General features: G+C 42.2%; 1 protein-coding gene across 2 annotated transcripts in view; it reads left to right on the top strand.

The window, feature by feature from the left end:
- Positions 1-398: 398 nt before the first annotated feature.
- Positions 399-20,479, top strand: part of SYK (spleen associated tyrosine kinase) — a 76,071-nt gene continuing 55,990 nt past the window's right edge. For both annotated transcript variants that reach the window (XM_054032601.1, XM_054032602.1), the window contains exon 1: positions 399-885. The gene's annotated coding sequence lies outside the window, so the exon portion shown is untranslated. The remainder of the gene's footprint in view (positions 886-20,479) is intronic.

The following is a 20,479-nucleotide window of genomic DNA, read 5'->3' on the forward strand; positions in this document are numbered from 1 at the left end:
AAGCACAGGAAAAGGTTATCTCAGGAGGTGGTGGAATCGCTCTCACTGTAGGTTTTTAAGAACAAGTTAGAAGACAGCTGTCAGAGATGGTCTAAGTTTACTTGGTGTTGCCTCAGTCAAGGGGGCTGGACTTGATAACCTCTCCACGTCCCTTCCAGTCTTTTTTATTATTATTATTAATTATTATTATTATTATTCTATGAAACCCAGTGTGGGTGGGTTCCCTTGAACGCTTTTGGACCAGAAAGGAAAGTGGGAAGGATTATTTTGCAGATCCCTGATGAAACTGGCCTGGGGGAAAGGCAAGAGAGGGAGGTGTGGAATTGCGGGATGTGTTTCACAGGGACGGATTAGAGGCTGCAGACAGGAAAGGGAGAAGAAGACAGCGGCGGCAAAGCCACCCAACGCCGAGCTGGTGCATCCTGGCTGGGGAAGCCGGTGGCCTCCATGAACGTGTCAAGGCTGTTAAGCAAATGAAGGGGGGAGCAGCTGCGGTCCTGCCCAATGAGGAAGTGTGTGAGTTGAAACCAGGCTGGGAGGAAGTAGCCGAGGCTGCCGCAGAAAATGAGGAAGCGAAGGTTTCGCTGAACGCAGGTCCGGGAGGCAGCGCGCTGGAGCCGAGCCGGGACCCCCTCAGCAGGGCACAGCGGCTGCTGCCTCCGCCCCTCCGCTTCCCTGTGTGCTGCTCCTGGGCTGGGGGTGTCCCCCGGGGGACCCGCTTCGCTGAGGTGTGGACGCTCCGGCAGCCTCGCCGCGGGGGCTCAGCCGCAGCTTGCCCGCGGCCACCAGCCGGGGAAGGGCGCCGCACCCAGGGAGGTTTCCCTCCCCCCGGCCAGGATCCCTGCGGATTGACAGCCCGCGGCGCTCCCCATTCGCCGTGCCTAGGTAAGAGCCGCTGCCTGCTCCGGCAGGTGAGGGAACCCTGGGCGGGACGCGCTGGCAGGGGCACGCTCGGGAGTCCGGTTGGCTCTGAAAGCAAGACACGGGTTGTCCCTTTTGTGGCCCTGCAGCTAGTCCGTCACTCGCTGATCTGAGAGCGGAGAAGCTTCGCGGCTAGACTGGGCTGCAGTTGTCAGTAACACGTTAGGAAAGGGACACGCACAGGATGAACAAACCCATAGCATGGATCGATTTCTTCCGCCTTCGTTTTCCAGGTGCTTTATAACTAACTGCTCATCGCATCTCCTTACACCCTTTAAATACAGCTTGGACGGATATTTTGCCCCGTTCCAAGCACGTTTGGGTTGCATCAAGTAACAACATGTAGTAGAGAGGGGCCCCAAGTTGCAAAATTCACATTCTTACCCCCTCCCCCGTCAAGTTCTGAGGTGTTCAAATCTGCAGTTTTGTTTGGGCCCATCCCTAAAATAACATTTACATTTCCTTCACACCTAAAAGCCAAGTTTGCCCAACTAGGTTTCTTTGTTACATCCTATGCTTACTTTTTATGTATAATTTGAAAAACAGTGGAGTAAATGATATAGGGAAAAATACACACCATACCACGGCAAATCAAAAATACAAATTAGTCAGTCAAAATTATTACTGACACTTTACAAAAATAATTTAACACCAAAAAGCAATATAAGGGGGCATATTCCACTAAACTGCTTACTATGAAAACAAATAAAATGTCCCAGTTTGAAAGCAAACAAAAAACTCTGTAAATGACAACTGTCTTTAAAATCGACACAAACCAGTATTTAAGTAAATGAGCATAGTTAGATATATGAATGTGAAACTGATTTGTTCAGTGAGCATAAACAATGCTCACGGTTTGCATGGGATGAAGTTACAGGGATGCTAAATACAATATATTAATTCAGGGTTTTAAAGCCTAACAATTTTTTTTTTGTCAAATGTCTTTGATGATTTTTTCTAAGAAAAAAAAATTGCAGAATATTATTAGACACACTGAAATGAGTTGGATGCAGTCACCACTATTTTTTTCAGTTTTACAAAGGTGAAACTCCATTGACTTTAATAGAGTCACAGGTACATAAAACTGGCGGAGTATAGCAAGTGGTATGTCAGGCCAATTTTGGGGCTAATCCAGCATTTCCTTTCTTAGGCACAAATACTACTGACTTCAGTGGAGCAGGATCAAGCTCAAAATCACACTCCCTAATTTGGTTTAATTATAAGGTAATTTTGGAAAGAATCTCCCTCTTATGGCAATTTTTTCCCCATAATTCAACAAGCCATTTACATTTTCACTCATAATTGTGGTTAATATCCTTTATTTTGGGCTTTGTCTTGCAAGCCCTCCATGTACAAAGTATTTAAATTTCCTGGACCTTTGGACCCAAATGTGCAGTGTGATCCACATGCATTGACCCTGCACAGATCTGATAAGATCAGGGCCATAAACTGTTACAGCGTGAGAGCACTTGGAGTGGGTACTTTTACAGGAACTATGACGCTTTCCTTTCTCAGCCATTCGTTAAGCTTAAGACTGATAAATGCAGAAATAAGGAAGCTTGAGACATGAGTGTTTTTATTTTCTGACAGTTTTTTTTTGTGGAGAGGAAGGTTAGGAGGAAGGCCTCATCTTGAATAGATAAAACAACTTGGAATAAATGTTTTAAAACCATTTTAGGAAGATCAGAATGACTAAACTAATGATTAATATTTGCTCTTATTTTCATGTTCAGTTGAAGGAATCATTAAAATCCATAATTGTATTTTATAAAGCTTTCAGGTTTTGTTTCTACTAAAAATATTAAAGCCCAGTAAAATTAAAAATGTAAATTTTACTCGGTTACATTTCTATTTTCAAGTCATCATGATTGTACTAATGTAACTGAGAGCAGAATTTGATCTGAAGTTGGGGGGAGTTATTTTTGGAAGCAGTTAATAGGCATCTTTTTAAAAGTACTAGGAGCCAAAAAAAAAAAATTAAGAGTAGTACTAACGTTATAATGTTTTTAACTTTAGTGACTACACTATAATGGCACTGATGCATTTGATTCTTTTTTTTTCTTTGTGTGAGTCTGATGTTGTTTGAGAATGTTATTTGTTAATTTTGATTTTTGTAAGTGTGCCTAATTAGTTGATCTACAGACTGATTCAAAACCTAATAAAGTTAATAGAAAGACTCCCACTGATGTCACTGGGCTTTGGATCAGGCCCTAGAGGCAGAGGAACACAGGGAGTGACTAAGTCAAATACTTCCTCCATTTACACTTGTTTAAATTCAGAGTAACCCCAGTGAAGTAAAGAAAATGAATCAAGCTACTATCGTAACCGAGAGAGCAAAATTTGGTCCTTAGAAAATATGAGAATGTGAATGTTAATGGAATATTATAGATCCATTTCCCTCATTTGACTGAAGTAACTCCACTAATAGCAATGGAATATTCCATATTTACACACTGATGTAACTGAGCAAAGAACTGAGCCCTGCATAATTAATTAGCCAAGGATTTCAATGAAGCTACTCAAGTACTTTGTGAATTGGGGCCAAAGTGCTTAAAACCTCTCAGGATCAGGCCCTAGAAACTTATCTCATCAAGTCTAGCTCAAATGATCATTTATTCAGTTTTGGCCTGATCCTGTAATATCTTATCAGTGTGAGTTGTTGATCCCACGTAAGTCAATGGATCCAGTTGTGTGAGTAAAGATTTCTCTCACATGGACAAGGGTTTGCAGAGTCAGGTCCTTTAGTTGTAAACTGAAAAATATTGTTTATTATAAGGAAAGAAATTTCACATTACAAATCCTATTTTCATTTGAAATAACAAGAACATATTTTTAAATGTATCACCTTACAGTTATTGAAAATCCTCTCTTCTCTTTTGGTATACGAGTAGTTTCACTGATTACGCCCATAAATAAAGACAAATCATGTGAGTAAGCTTTGCAGGATCAGACCCTGCACACTATCTGCATAGTGGAACACTTGAGGAATATACTGAGCAATTATTACTGGTTTTGTTAGTAGTATAATTTTTGAAATGCAAACAGATATTTTGTTGCAAAGGTATAATTAAAATTACAGAAATAAAATGCTGAAGTTAAGCTTCCAACAACGTTAACTTGCTCACATGGTATATGTTTTTATGATTTACACCTTACAACACAAAGAAGATATGCATTTAATGAGAAAAAAAGACAAAATATTATGTGTGCTTTATAGCTGAATTAATGTTGCACTTGGACCCCTCATTTTTGCATTCCCAGACTTTTTGTAATTTTAAGTGAGCAATTGCAACACTTCATTATCGTAATGTTTTAACCTTAGTGGAAACTAAAATTCGCCTCCTTGGGGGTGAATCCACTAAGAGTATACGAGGCATTGTTGCTGCAGGGAGGTGCAAGTTTTGCTTCTGTAGGGCAGAGAGATCAATCCAGATCTCACTATAAGATTATGGAGAAATATACATACATTTGATACAAAATATCTCCTACTACAGTGGAATTAAGTTACGTTATAAAGTTTTTAGCCTCTCTTTTGATTATTGTTCACATTCCAAAGTTAAAAATAGGTTATAACTTCCTGTCCATATAGTCAAATTGACTAGATGAGCGCTGCAAAAAAGCATAGAGAAGAAAAAGTGTTTTAACTTTATGGTTTGCATTTTTGTATAACTGCACGTGATTTCATTTGGCTTGCACTTTTGCCGCTGTATGTTTTTATCCTTTTGCAAAGCGGTGAGATTTGTAGCATTGCAATATGAAAATTCAGCCTGTTGTGAAGCAGCTCTTAGGTTGGTAATGCAGCTTACCCTGTCACGAACCCCCAGTGTGGGTGGTGATAGGTTGGGGAAGCAGGTGCAATAATGGCAGGAAGTGTAAGAATAAAAAGTATACCAGGGAAATAAATATTATAGAATTATACAAATACTTAAGGATTATAAAGCACAGAAGCATTTTCTAAACCTTTTAAAAAACTGCATTAAAACCTTTACCTCACAGTACAGATTCATCACAATTAGCAGTGCTTTCTTTCCCACACATGTACACATTCTTTTTTAATCCCCTTTGTTACGTGTTGTTTTAAGTTGCTGGGGTAAGTGAGATAAGACTACAATCAAGATCCATATTCTGACCTCATCTACACAGTAGTTTGGAAGTCAGTGGAGTTCCTCTCCGCTTAAAATTATGGACCTGAGAGCAGAATCAGACTTTAAGGTAGTTAATTTAAAATTACACCACTGAGTAAAGCAATCAGATTCTGCTCTCATTTATACAAATTTAAATCAAGAGGGACTCTATTGACTTTGATGGAATTACTGTCAATTTAAAATGATGTCACAGAGAGAAACTGACTCTCTAGAGTTAATTTTAATTTAAATTAGTGAATTGAGAGTAGAATTTGGCACAAAGTACAGATGGTTTTTCAAAGTTGTGCAATATTCTGATATAACAACATTTAAATTAAAAATCCAGTGTGGGAGTTTTATGTGTAAAGATCAGGAAAATGCACAGTAGTTTGATTTGCACTCACCAGTGCAGGTACATGCTCTTAGAGCTCTTGTGCATTTCAGTACTCCCACTTTTGAAAATGTGGCCCTTGATCATTGATGTGTGAACTGAGACCGTTTATTTCACTCAATTAAAAGGATGATTTTGACATGGTGTGAAGAACTTTTGAATATAAAATCTCCTCCAACATCTAAGCCTTGTTACATACGATACATTTTAAAGAAGATAATGGGCAATTAATGCAGCATATGCTTGAGTTAAAGGGGAAAATTTTACTGCACATCAAAGCAGATATGTGAATTCAATAGGATGCCTTTTGCTAGGCGGTCTGTAAAACAGATAGTAGCGTGTGGCAATTATTTTTGTAAATCAGATAACTGGGTTAGCTGTCTTTTAGATCAAGGGAATGTCCAATACATTGACAGGAAAGATGTCATTTTTATCCAAACTATGACCAATTTTTGTTTAAAATAGAGTCCTGGTCTGAGGTTGTCAGGGTGCCAGGAAGCCATGTATGGAAAAAGTGATTGGTAAAGAGGGAACTCTTTTGGAGTGACAGGTAAATCTTTTATTCTCAGTTCTGATGCGGGCTTTGTTTGTCATGCAATGCCTGGGTAAACTGGACTTGATGAGTGGACAGAAAGAATAGTAAGGGTCTGATGGACATAAAAATCCCCACAGAAGTGATACAGAAAAATGTGCCAAAAGAGGAGGGCACAGTTTCCACTATAATATCCACTGGATATTTTTATGTGTAGCAGCAACAGTAGGCATGAATACTGTTTAGTAGAGGCATCCCATGCCCAAACAAAGGCAAATGGCCATAACATCAGTACTCTAGAAGCAAATTCCTATATTGGCTTTTTTCTGGCAAGTGTCAAGCTGCACTGACAGTGAAGTCAGCAAGTAACCAGACCTGGTGTTCCAGCAACTCTCAATGACCTCAAGGGCAGGCAACCAAAAGAACCATCATAAGCCCAGGAGAAAGAAAAAGCAAATGACCAGCTAATCAGTGGTGAAGATGTTCTGAGTGGCATGGATTAGAGGATGAGGGAACAAGAGCAGCTTTGAAAACAAGAGCAGCTGGTATCATAGATATTAGAGAATATTTTAGAAGCTAAGGGATATGGAGATCTAACAGGTGTCAGGTAATCATAATACTCTGATCCAGATCCAGCAGCTAGGATATAATGAACCTCAGTGGTACCAGTATTAGTCATTCTTCCATACCTGATGTAGTGGGCACTGTACAGTCATTTACATTCAGATTACTTTGCAATACAATAGCTAATATTGCTGAGAAGACAGCACAAGAGAACACTTTTGACAACCAAATATTTTCCCAATCTGGCAGCTTCTTATAGCAACAGCAATGCAAAAACTAGAGACATATTGCCCATTGGCCCAGAACACTCTGGGGCCAGGTGCATCCTCTTTCTGCCGAGAATGAGAAAGGGGCCTTTATCAAGAGAAATGTTCCTCCCATTGTGAGACTATTTTTGATTGCCTCATAAAATAAAGCGAATACATTTCAGCAGTTTTAGCTGAGCTGTTTGTTCTTTGGATACAGAATGGTGTCTGGAGGACACAAAGCTAGATCTTCTCTAGAATAGTTTAGACTAGTGACATACTGAAGTACTAGGAGTGGTTAGGGGCCTTTTATTCCACAACATGTCCTTCAGATACGTGTCCTGGTTGGTTGAAGGCCAGCCAGGAAGAACTGGCTCCACTGTTGGAGGAACGTATAAATGCCTCTTTTAGGGAGGCAGGTTGATGGCTTCTCTTACGGAAGCCATTATGTAGGCTTTGCTTAAGAAACCAACCCTTAATGTTCACAATCTGACTAACTATTAGCCAGTATAACATCCTCTATTAGCAACATTTTTATTATTATTTTTTCTTTTGTCTCTTTCTTGGTGGAACCTTTTTCTTTGGGTCTGAACTTGTGTGCCAGCATGACTGTCTGCATGGACACAGGGGAAATGTAAATTGCACCCTCTCTATACAAGTGAGGGTTAATCTCACCTGTTTCCTGTTGATACCTTAATCTTAGAAAAATTAGACTAACTCAGTACACTTCAGCAAAGTTTATCAGGAATATTGATGAAGAAGCTTTTTTCAGTGTACTGTAATCCTTTCTGTCCTGGGAGATGAGAAGGCTGACTCACAAACAAGTTAAAGTCCCATCTTAGTTTTGCACTTACTTTTAAATAAGATACTGCAAATTGTGTTTATCAGTATAGATCTTGTGTCCAGTGACATCTGTCTGAATGAGGAAAGGGCCTGATTCTGCCACTTGTATTTGCATTGAGTTCCATCTTAGTCGAATATGACTATTCACAGAGCAAGGTAATTCTCAGTGTAAGGACAGTGAAATGGGCCCAAAGTGAGCAAAGTGCCCATTTAGATGTCTGTCTAGTTTAGTATTAATCTCGCTTGATGTGATCTGAGAGACTACCCAAAGAAGAAAAATACCTGGAGAGACACAACACTTTAGAAAATAGTTAAACAGCAAGTTTCAGTGCAATGAATGAAATAGTGTATGATTTAAGCCTTCTTACTTTAAGAATACATGGTTATGGTGGTTGATAATAACTCTTTATTTAAGGTGAACACTATTATTTATGTTTAGGGTTTTTAGAACTGAATTTAAGGCTGAGATGTTCAAAGCTGATTAGGAGAATGGGAGTCAAAATTCTTTAGGCAACTTTGAACATCTCAGCTTGAAACTACTAGTTTAAAAGATGCTGTGAAACCCTTTGCTGAGCCAGATAGGACAGTGTATTATTATTCCAACCAAATTTTTCTAAATGATCCTTGTAGCACTGAATCTTTTTAAATGATACACCACTAATTTTGCCCTCGGCCTACATTTAAATAAGGCAGTGCATGCATGTCACCCACTGTGATGCCCTTGCACAATTCTTTTTCAAGTAAGCAGATGTTCAGCTTTTGCTGGAGCACCTCTCATTTTGAGGGAGGGCTTGTATTTTCTCCCATCTCCTGTTTTGTTTCTGGTGAGAGCCTCCTTTACTAGGAAGCCTCAGCTTCCAGAGTTGATACATTTGAGTTCAGAGGGTTAGCTAGTCTCCTGGATCCCATGCTAGAATGTCATAAACAGGGATGAGTCAAACCCAGTGTTTGAAGGGATGGTGTGCATACATATCCAAATGTAGGGCCTGTGCCTGAAAGATGCTGAGTTGATCCTGAATGAGGCCAAGCAGCCACAACACCAGTTGCAATCTGTGGGAGTTAAGGATGCATAGCACTATAAGGAGGTGCTCAGCATTGTGGCTATTTCTTTTGTTTGGGAATTAGGCTGAAAATCTCCAAGGTTAGCCTTTCTGGAAATTGAGTGTTCCTCTCCTACAGCATTCCAGTACTTCAGATTCTTCTCCTGCATGAACCCAGGAAGCACAGGGGTACATCAAACAATTTTCTTTAGAGTCAACCTTAATAAAAGATTTTGGGTGAAAGTTTGATTTGTATTTTATCCTTATTGGTTTGTCATAATGGCCTCAGGATTACAAGCCTGATCTCCTCTAAAAAGAGAATAAGCTCCATCTGGAAATGTGCTTCACTAACATATTTACTGCCACTGCATGACTGATCCTGAAAATAACCAGGGCATTGGATAGACAGTTATGGTTATTTTTAGTGTTTCTCCTTGAAAATGTACTGAGAAAGTTCTTGTTTAATTCCTAAACTGCTTTTCCCAATTCTGCAAGTTCATTTTACAGTTCACCCCGCTCTGCTGTAATGGCTTCTTTTTGTTTCTATGTTTAGCATCCCAGCTATGTTGTTTTATTTTCACTTTTTATGTGTTAGCATTTCTCTTTACTTGTATCTTTTTCAGTTGCTGCTTTTTTTTTTCTTTTCTGTACTACTGTACTTTACATTTTTGATAAATTGTGCCTAAACATAAGGCATAGAAAACAGCAGAGGACAAACTTCACTTTATACCAAAATATGACCAGAAATCAAGTGGGTTCAAACATGGCAAACTAGGCATCATTAAGCATACTAAAAGGGGTGCAAAGAGGCATCCAGGATAAAATCTAGTCAGCAAGATTTCTTCTTGAGGGTTCTCAGGGAGTACACACCAGTGTGCCAACGACCCCACCCCTGAGAATGATGCAGTATACTTCCTTCTCTACATGTAGATGGCTCTGCTGGACAGTGCAATGATGGAACTGTGGTTCTACCTCTTTTCAAGCGACCAGTGGGCACAGGGGCATGAGAATGGAGACGGGACTATGCTTCCCCATGGAATGCTGATTAGCCCCTTAGTAAGCCACAGAAAAGCTCCTTGTATTGTCTCCTCCTATCATGTGCAACTTCATCTGGGCTATATCTGGTCCATGCAAAGTAATGCACATTGGAAAACATAATCCCAACTATACATATAAAATGGTGGGGTCTAAATTAGCTGTTACCACTCAAGAAAGAGATCTTGGAGTCACTGTGAATAGTTCTCTGAAAACATCCACTCAATGTGATGGGGCAGTAAAAAAGCAAATAGAATGTTGGGAATCGTTAAGAAAGGGATAGCTAATAAGACAGAAAACATCATATTGCCTCTGTATAAATTCATGGTACACCAACGTCTTGAATACTGCGTGCAGATGTGGTCACTCCATCTCAAAAAAGATATATTGGAATTGGAAAAGGTTCAGAAAAGGGCAACAAAATGATTAGGGTTATGGAATGGCTGCTGTATGAGGAGAGGTTAATAAGACTGGGACTTTTCCACTTGGAAAAGAGATGACTAAGGGAGGATATGATAGCGATCTATAAAATCATGACTGGTGTGGAGAAAGTAAATAAGGAAGTGTTGTTTACTCCTTCTCATAACACAAGAACTGGGGGCTACCAAATGAAATTAATAGGCAGCAGGTTTAAAATAAACAGAAGGATGTCTCTTTTTTTCACACAATGCATAGTCAACCTGTGGAACTCCTTGTCAGAGGATGTTGTGAAGGCCAAGACTATAAAAGGGTTCAAAAAACAACTAGATAAATTCGTGGAGGATGGGTCCATCAACGGTTATTAGCCAGGATGGGCAGGAATGGTGTCCCTCGCCTCTGCCACAAGCTGGGAATGGGTGACTGGGGATGGATCACTTGATGATTACTTGTCCTGTTCATTCCCTCTGGGGCACCTGGCTTTGGTCACTGTTGGAAGACAGGATACTGGGCTAGATGGACCTTTGGTCTGACCCAGTATGGCCATTCTTATGTTTTTATGTTCATATTATTTTTGTATAGTTCTCTACAGTGTTCTGCCTCCAAGTGCTTGCTGTATCATAGAATTAATTGTATTAAACTAAACTTGGCTTGAAAAGTGTTCTCTGGGACTATAGTATATTATATATTCAGATTCAACCTTGGGCAAACATTTATGTCTTTGTTATTTAAAATCTTATAATATGAGTTTATGCCACAAATACTCACTATGGGTTTACATGAGATTTTGGATCAGGCCCAGTCAGCCTGAACTTGCTCTTTTTGAAGTCAGTGGTAGCTCTCCCTATGACTTTGACCAGAGCAAAATTGGGCCCCTAATTGTATATATATTCTCAGACTTTACAATACACATGTAATTATGCTCATTACATTATACACCTCTATCCCGATATAACGTGACCCGATATAACATGAATTCGGATATAACGCAGTAAAGCAGCGCTCCAGGGGAGGGGGGGAATGCATGCTCCGGCAGATCAAAGGAAGTTCGATATAACGCAGTTTCATCTATAACGTGGTAAGATTTTTTTGGCTCCCGAGGACAGTGTTATATCTGGGTAGAGGTGTATAGTATTATTATTCCGTGTATGAAATTAACAATTTTAGAAAACATGTTTTTTTTCCTACAGTGGAACTGAATTCATAACAAAAAATGGACACAAGGTACCATAAAAATCCTTGCTTGCATATACAGTGAAACCCTGCTATACCGCGATGCTTGGGGTCCAAAAAATTACATCGCGCTAAATGCGGGGTTGCGGTATAGCGGGGTTTCAAGCCAGTCAGTGGTCCCCAAGGCGGTGCATTGATGTGCGCCGCCTAGTGCCCAGCAGGGGAGAGAAGCTGTGGCCCCACGCCTGCCGGGGACAGTGAGCACCGGCGCCCGCAGCCCTGTAGTTCTCTGTCTCTGACAGGTGCGGGGCCACGGCTTCTCTCTGGCTTCAAGAGGAGCTGCAGCCCCATGCCTGCCAGGGACAGAGAGCTCCAGGGCTGCGGGCGCCGGTGCTCTCTATCCCCGGCAGGCGCGGGGCCGCGGCTCCTCTCTGGCTTGGAGAGAAGCCATGGCCCCGTGCCTGCCGGGGACGAGAGCTCCAGCGTTGCGGGCTCCTCCCCGCCCACGGTTCCACCCCTTTCTGCTCCTTCCCTGGGGTGCCACTCAGGGTCCCCTCCATTCCACACACCCCCCACTGCAGCTTCTCAACCCGTTTGCTACTTTATGTCCTCTCCACCTCCTACTGCGGCCCCAAGACCGGAGATGCCCTGTCCCCCCATCACAGCCTGAGGCTGCAGTGGGGAGTGAGTGCCCCCCCCAAGCTGTGAGGCTGCCTCCCGGGGCTGCAGTGGGAGGGGGGTCCCAGTGCTGGGCTTCCCCGCCACCCCCTGCGCTTCTGCTGGGGATGGGTTGGAGCGCTGGGGGCTTCCCCTGCCCCCTCCCCACCTTTTGCTGGGGACACCGTCAGGGAGGCGCGGGGGGCTCCCAGGTGACCACTGCTCCTGGGCACTTCGACAGCGCTCCGGCCGCTTTTTTTCTTTTTTTTCGCGCTTTTTTTTTTTTTTTTGCTTGGGGCAGCCGGAGCCACCTTATGACCACGTTACATCTGAATTCGCGTTATCGCGGGGTGCGTTATACCAGGGTTTCCCTGTACTGTAATTTAGTTCAATAATTCTTTAAGCATCAAGTTTGGCTGTTGGCGCTATGAACTGATTATATAACTGTGCTCCCCAATACAGGCTTTGTCAGTATTGTCAGCTTGATAGAATAAGAGTTAATAAACATTATTACTATTCTGTAATCATTGTGAACACACAACATCAGTTGGAGTCAATAGGAGTTCTGTGTGTGCAAGTAGAGGCAAATCCTATTCCTTTTCCACCCCATTTACTCAAGCTGTGCACTGGGTCTAGTATTAAACCCATTACACATCTCTGTGGTACTGGCATATTTGATATGCTTGTTTGATTGTCAATGCACAGGAAAATCTCATTCATGTGCAAGTATTGAGGAGTAGCCAGTCTACAGGACAGTCCATCAAAAATAACTCAAATGCTTTGCATTCAGCATTAACAAATCCCCATCAGGTCCTAATTTTGGAAGCTGGCAGAGTGGGTACCATGCATTGAAAATCAGTTTGCCTATAAGGGATCATCCTTCTATCCAAATGATGCAATTTGTGTCAAAGATGAAATGTTTGCTGTCATAGAGGGCATCTTTCTGCTAGAGGCACTGGCTGCTTCATGGCAGCATAAGTATTCTCTAGGCAGGTGGCAAAAAGATGATTTAATAACCACTAAATAAGTGATTTGTTTTTTAAAAAGCAGAAGTAATATTTTAAACTAAATGTAAAAGGAAATGTAGGGCCCTACTCTCGCCCCACTGAAAAAAGATATAATCAAGGGGACATTCACTATGTGAGGCACAAATGCCAGGCAATTTTTCAATAACTTATTTTTCTTAAAGGACCTGATTAGGATGACACGATTTTCAAACCAACACCTGTCAAAGGGTTGTGGGAGATGGGAAGAGTCCAACAGTCATGGTCTTGTTGGGGAGGTGAAGATTCAAGTGGAAGAATTTTGGGATCAAAGGAGGGGGAAGGTTCTGCTCCTCTCTCTCCTCTCCCCAGCTTCAGCACAGAAGCACTAGGAGTGGCACTGAAGCAGCTTTATAAATGTCAAAACCAGTCCCATTTTTTATAATCCAAACTGGGACGCCAGGAGAGCGCTCAAAAAAATGGGAAATTCTTGTTTTTTTCAAGGTATCTACTCATCCTGTTGGGGGAGGGGCAGTGTTGTGAACTCTTCTGATATGTGCTATTTCTTTATAAATCCCCATCTCCTGGAGTCATCTGACTGCATGAGAATCTCAACTTTCACTTAAAATAAAAAGGAAGTTTCTAGCCCATGTGCTTGCAGAGAAAAGCTTGACAATGTGAACGCAAAAGGCTCAAAGACCAGAAGGCAAATACAAAAGAAACCATTTTCTTTAACATATTATTTTTAAGCCAATTTCAAGGTTACCTTAAACCCATTCCTGCTCTTAATGATGTCAATGGCAAAGCTCCCATTGATATCAGTAAAGAGGAACTTTGGGTCCAAGATATGACTAGTGGTTCTAAGATAGGGTGACCAGATGTCCCGATTTTATAGGGACAGTCCCGATATTTGGGGCTTTTTCTTATATAGGCTCCTATTACTCCCCACCCCGTCTCAATTTTTCACACTTGCTGTCTGGTCACCCTATTCAAAGATCTCCTTTTATATAAGAGTCAGCATATAGTATGTCCTGTTCCCAGACCAAAACTTAATTAAATTGGAGTTATGTTTAAGAATCCACATCAGTATCTTAACTGATTTTTTTTAAAGGCTTATAGGAACATTTACAGCTTAGAAACAACCACAAGAAATCCAAGCAATTCAAAGTTAAGGGCAAATGTAATGAAATTCAACTACTTTAAAATGTGAAAATGCACAGGAAGAGTACCCCTCAAACAAGATGATTTTTATCTCAAAGGTATGGAAGCAGAGTAAGTGTTGAGGCACTGGTGAAAATGGAACTTGCTGTAAGGGTTTTCAATAGACTTTCAGAATGTAACAAGCAGAGGTGCAAAGGACAGCATGCTGTGCAATAAGGAAAGTTTTCGGTACCCAAGAAAGGAGTATCTTAGAGTTTGAAGTACAATCAACGGCAGAGACAAATAAAAGACATTTGCAATAGAAGTTAGGTGATACTGGAGTCAGAAACAACAGCATAGTAGTTAAAGTGATCAAAGAGGATGGAAGTGGTCGGGAGCTATGTTGGGTCAAGAGTAAGATCTCTATCTACCACATAATGAAGGTAGCTTTATTGCCAGTGAGAGCAGGGAAACCAGACTTGGGCGGGCAGGCAGGGGTGGGGGGGAGGGGTGAAGGGGATTGCAGGCTGTGAGGTGGGTGGAGAAGCCTTGGGTGAAGTCTGCAGACATACTGCCTTAGCCTTTCATACATAATGCTGTCAGCCCCCCAAGGAAAGCCCAGTATGCTACACGAAATTTATTGTGGATTCTATGGAGCTCACTCTTTCCCCTGAATCAGTACTGAACTATGTTCCAGCATGATGTTAAGGGGCATTGTGAGGAAGTGCCATCTGTTGGATGAGAGAGAAAATCAAACTCTTGACCACTTGTGATCATTAAGGATCCCAGGGATTTTGTGTAATAAATAGAAAAATTAGTCATTCTAGTTTGCATGGCTGAGTTTCAATTACTCTCCTAAACTGCATATTATTAAACAGCTACTATGTTCTTCAACTTCTGGATAATTTTCCCTTTTTCCTTTATTGTGAATAAAAACTCACTTTTATAGTAGACCGTGAAAACAAAGGTAAACCTGAACGAAATTAACAATATAATCTAAATGCCTAGGCACAGGAAAGTTATTAGCAATCATATGTCATGTGTCAAAAATATGAAGATGAGAATTGACTGATATTTGAAATCCATCATACTTGTTAAAAATACTATAAAAATGTAAGGTTTTGCTTTCAAAGTGGAAAAAAATAAGTATGGATTTATAGCACCTCTTAACGACCTCAATTTACAACAAATTTATAACAGCATCAAAAATAGTATTAAAGAATTCTATGGACTAGATATTAACCTCAATCCACACACAACTCACAGATATAGATATCTAATGGCTAGAAATATTTGGACGTTGTTATCTTTGTGTGTTATAAATGTTATATTGCGGGTGCTCCGTTGCATGCTAATCTTACTACACTTTTTCTGTCCATAGATCAAGAGCAGTCTATGGACTTTAATGTATTAACCAGGTTGTTCTGAGGTGAGGCCAGAGTGATGTGTAATATCTGTATAGTTCATGTTGGTCCAGATCCTCAGCTGGTGTCTGCTGAAGTAGCTTTATTGATTTCAACAGAGCTATTAATTTACACTAGCTGAGGATCTGGCTCCTTTTACTTACAAATAGCAAAGTGCTGTCACTTCTGTTTCTTTAATTAACTGTCACACCAGTTCACTACAGAACAGAGGCTAATGCAGAGCAGGTATGAAACTTGCACAGCTGGATCAGCTAGTCTTGAAACTGCCACCAAGTATATATTCTCCTTTAGAAGCACGCTTAACTCCTTTTAGTATTAATGGGTATTATATAAGGAGAAAATATACACCTAGTTGTTAGACCAAAATTGGAGCTTGCAGATTAGCTAATTTTGCTTGAAAGAATATTAACTAGGCCAAAATCCTACATATACTGACTTATCATTTAGAGTACAAAGGAATTCCTCAAAATCAGTATCTAATTTGTTTGGAAGAGCAATATAGGAGGCAGTCGTGCATAAAATATTTCAGGAAAAAGTTGTACACTAATGCTGTTCAATTTTCTCTTCAATATGTAATCAGATAATTGTGAAAGTTAAAGGTGTAAAAGATCTATTGAATGATGTTTTTGCAAAAATAGGCTTGTCCCTGTCAGCATATATTCATTTTGTCCAGTCTAGTTTTAAATGTTCCAAACTGTAAGGGTTCCCACTACTTCCTTGGAAGACAATTGCGGCATGCTACATCTTGTTGGTAGGAAGTTTTTTTTTTTTTAATGATATTCAGCCTACATCTTCCTTTCTTAATTTCATCCTATTACTCCCAGCTGTATCCTTGTGCGTTACACTAAATTCCTCTACACTCTTGTTTTTCACGCTATTCAAATATTTACAGATTTTATCAAGCAAAACCCCACTTTATTGCCAGTTAGCCATGTTTTTAATATTCCCTCACAATTCAGTTCCTTTACTCCTGAGATTATGGTTGCAAGAATAGACTAACTTGCTGTCCCCAGGTTTCTTTCAGCATTATTGTTTCTTCTCCTTACTGATTTTCATATTATTTGTATTCTGGTAGCATCTATAGGTGCCAGTCCTGTTGTGTGGTTATTATATAAACATATCACAAAAAGATGGTCCCTAAGTAGAAGAGGCAATAGGTGGACATAATGGATGTCATAATGGGGAGGGATAGGGTTACCATACGTCCGGATTTTCCCGGACATGTCCGGCTTTTGGGGGCTCAAATCCCCGTCCGGGGGGAAATCCCCAAAAGCCGGGCATGTCCGGGAAATTCGGGAGGCTCGGCCGGGGCCTCTTTGTGTGGGGCCGGGGGCATGGTGCCGGGCCTGGGGGCCGGGCCCGCGGGTCGGGGGGCCGGGCCCGCGGGGCGGGGGGCCGGGGGGCCGGGCCCGCGGGGCGGGGGGCCGGGGGGCCGGGCCGGGCCCGCGGGTCGGGGAGCCGGGCCGGGGTCGGGGGGCTGGGGGCCAGGCCGGGGGGCCGGGCCCGCGGGGCGGGGAGCCGGGCCGGGGTCGGGGGGCTGGGGGCCAGGCCGGGGGGCCGGGCCCGCGGGGCGGGGAGCCGGGCCGGGATCGGGGAGCCGGGGGCCGGGCCCGCGGGGCTGGGAGCCGGGGGGTGCGCCGGGCCGCCGGGGGTGGTCGGCCGGGGCCGGCACCCCAGGGCCCGAGCCGACCCAGGCTGGAGCCGCCGGGGGAGCCAGCCTGGGCTGGGCTGGGCCGCGCCTCCACCCCCCACACCCCCCCTTACCTGCTTCAGGCTTCCCGCGAATTAAATGTTCGCGGGAAGCAGGGGAGGGAGCGGAGACTTTGGGAGGGGGCGGGGTTGGGGTGGGGGCGTGGGCGGGGCTGGGGGCGTGGGCGGGGGCCCCGGGAGTGTCCTCCATTAGGAGGGACAAAATATGGTAACCCTAGGGAGGGAACACAGACATAGCTTCCCTGTAACTTCTTCCAAATTAGTCTTATCTGTGACTAATTAATGTGCCACTAAACTCTAGTATAATTTATGTTTTGTATTTCTGCTTTTTGGATGTGTATATGATCTCAGTCTGTGTGGAAAGACCTACTTCCCTGATGTTATGCTGTTTGCCATATGGCAGGGGTACAGCAACACTGACTGCCTTACTGGCAACTTTGCCAGCCACCCGTGGTGGCACCTAATTTGCTTATATATTTACATTTAAAAAAAATTTAAACTAACCATAATATTTGTGTATACGTCTATCTTCTTTGTTAGATTATTGTCTCAGTTACAGCGCAAGGTGTACCTTAGACCCCTTTGCTGTCCCGCTTAAGCTCAGACCTCTGGTAACAGGCTTCATTTCCTTCACCTCTCATCCTGTGATTCAGTCACTCTTAGACTGGATCTTAGGGCTGCAGTCCCCTATTTTCCAACTGTGTTAACCTGACAGACCTAACTGTATTTGGCAGCTGCAAGAAATTTTCTTGCAGAGCCTGTGACCAGCAGCTGATTAAAGTGATTCACAATAGCTTTTTCAAAATCAATGTATTGTTTGTTCACCCAAACAATATAACAAGCGAGCAAAGAGTTTAAAATAACAAAAGGCCTATAAGCCTGGGTCTTTTCCTTCCCTTGCACATTTTGGTAAGTGCCACTTAGCCCAAGTACCCCCACTTCTGGGCTGAAGGTGCGGGGGCAGACTGCCCTGCTGCAGTTTCTCTATCCTAGTGTCTCTCCTGCAGTGTCTGCCCTGATTAGCTGCTACTCACTTGCAAACTCCTTCCCCTCCCTGGCAGGGGTTTTTACAATTCAGTTTCCTTTGGATTTTAGGCCCCAGCCTGGAAATATAAGCCTGCTAATCTTAAGGGAGCAAGGCCCGGGGTGGGTAGGCACTTTCCAATTAATAGCCCACTCATTTTTTTCTTAAGGACTTTTGAATTATTTTTCCTGCTTCACCCCCCTCACCCCCAATATCTTATTTATAATTATTGGCCTGTTGGGAAACAAAACCATACTGACTACTGAATTAACCCAGTCTAGTCACATGTTCCAATAGACAACCCCATCTGGCTCTGCATTATCTTAATAGCTAGGTCACACATTTATAAAATTGTTACAGATTAACTCTGTTCTCCACAATAATCGATACTCCTTGTTGTCTGGGTGACCATAAGTAAAACACCACGCTTGATAGCTTGGTCCTCACTATGCTGTTTCATAGGTAGGGCAGTTTAGGGGTCATGGACTGCAGCTAGCTCTAAAGTCACACATCATGTATTCCTGCCCTCTGTTATGGTACTTTTTTCTCCTTCTCACTTTGGCCCAAATACTTTCCCCTGTGAAAAGACTGATAGGATTATGACACACTTACTCATGCTGACTAGTGCCTAATGCCATGAGTAGATCATTGAAATAAATGGGACTACTTGTGGATTAAGGTACTACTCCATGTGAGTAAGAGTGCCAGAATCCGTCCCTAAGTAAATGGACTTTGCACAGTATAGTTCACTGGGGACTGGGGAAGATGGATCTTCTCTGGCTCTCCTCCATATTTGCCTGTGCACCTCTGCATGGAGTTCTGGTCTGGTGTATCTACATTGTTATGCATCCCCTGGCCATTCCCTCACACCTCTCCTAGCCTGTCCTGGGATTGCCCATTACCCCCACTCCACATTAGTCTGGATGGAATCTTGGTGGGGTGCCAAGCAATGATTTCAAGGGAAACACACTGGCCTTCTACTGTGGTTTAGGAGGAGGGGTGAGATTTGTGCCATAATCAATTTCTCTTAGTTGCTACTGGATTGTTGATCCTACCACTGTATTTGAATCCCAGAAAGAAAGGCAAGTCAGTTATGTAGGAAACCACTATACAAGGAACAACTCCAGAGAGAGAAGTTGTCTAGAGCTTTGCATGTGTGTTTTTGTACCAGTGCATATCTATGTGCCATTATATCAAACGTTTAAAAATTGTCCCTTGACCTGAATATTCCCAGCAATTCTTGAAGAAGAATTCAGGCAAACCGAAGAAACTCTCACTGAACTCTATCAAAGTTACTATATCACCTTGCAAACTCATGTCTAATTTGTGATTCTCTGCTATAGTTATGAATAAATGGATTATAAATATTAAAGAGGCCTATAAGGATTCTTGCTGTTGTGACTGAGAAATCTTCAGCTTTTGTTTAACGGAGCTTCTTATTTTTGTGTGCTTTAACAATCTTCATTTCATCTTCTAAAAAATTAAGAACTAATGCTATGTCCCTGAGGTCAGTCCTAGTATTCTGTCTTCAGCCATTCACAGTGCAGCTGTGCAGAGTATGTAGCTGTCTCTTGGTTAAACTATGTGGCTTTTGAGTGTCCACCAGCTGCAGTGAGAAATGGAAAGGTCTGTGAGATTGTTACATCTATGGACAGATAAACATCTAAATGCAGAAAGGCAATGCACTGGTGACATTATGTGAGTAACCAATCAAGTCTCAATAGGATATTTCACAGAAACTGTTATAAGAAACTTCCTGTTTCAAATATTATCTACATTAAACTTATGCATTTACTCATATAGGAAAGCCTATCCAGAATGTAATTTTCATGGCTTTCCACGCTATCCAGGTTATAGAAGGTTAAGGATACTGGATCCACACTGGACCAACTTATTCAGGGGAAATATTAGCTTGCTGGAGAGAAGTGGCTGTAGAGCTGCCTGGGAGGAGAAGAGACCTCATGTGAATGAGCTCCTTGTCTCTTGTACTTTTCACCTCCTAACCTGTGAGTGGCCTGTCTTCCTCATTCTGTGACCATGAAATCCTTGGGAGTTTCCACAGATCTGAGTCATAATTGAATGGGGAGACAGATCATCACATCTTGGCCTAAAGAATGAGACATAATTTTTGCCTGGGAAGAGGGTTTTCACTGCCCCAGTCTCCTTTGTATAGTATTAATATTCCTCATTCTTTCCTGGCTATACTTCTGGATGGAGCTGTCACTGAGAAGATCTAGAGCCAGACCCTCATCTGAT

This window comes from Malaclemys terrapin, chromosome 6 (assembly GCF_027887155.1).
Source record: "Malaclemys terrapin pileata isolate rMalTer1 chromosome 6, rMalTer1.hap1, whole genome shotgun sequence".
Classification (NCBI taxonomy): Eukaryota; Metazoa; Chordata; order Testudines; family Emydidae; genus Malaclemys; species Malaclemys terrapin.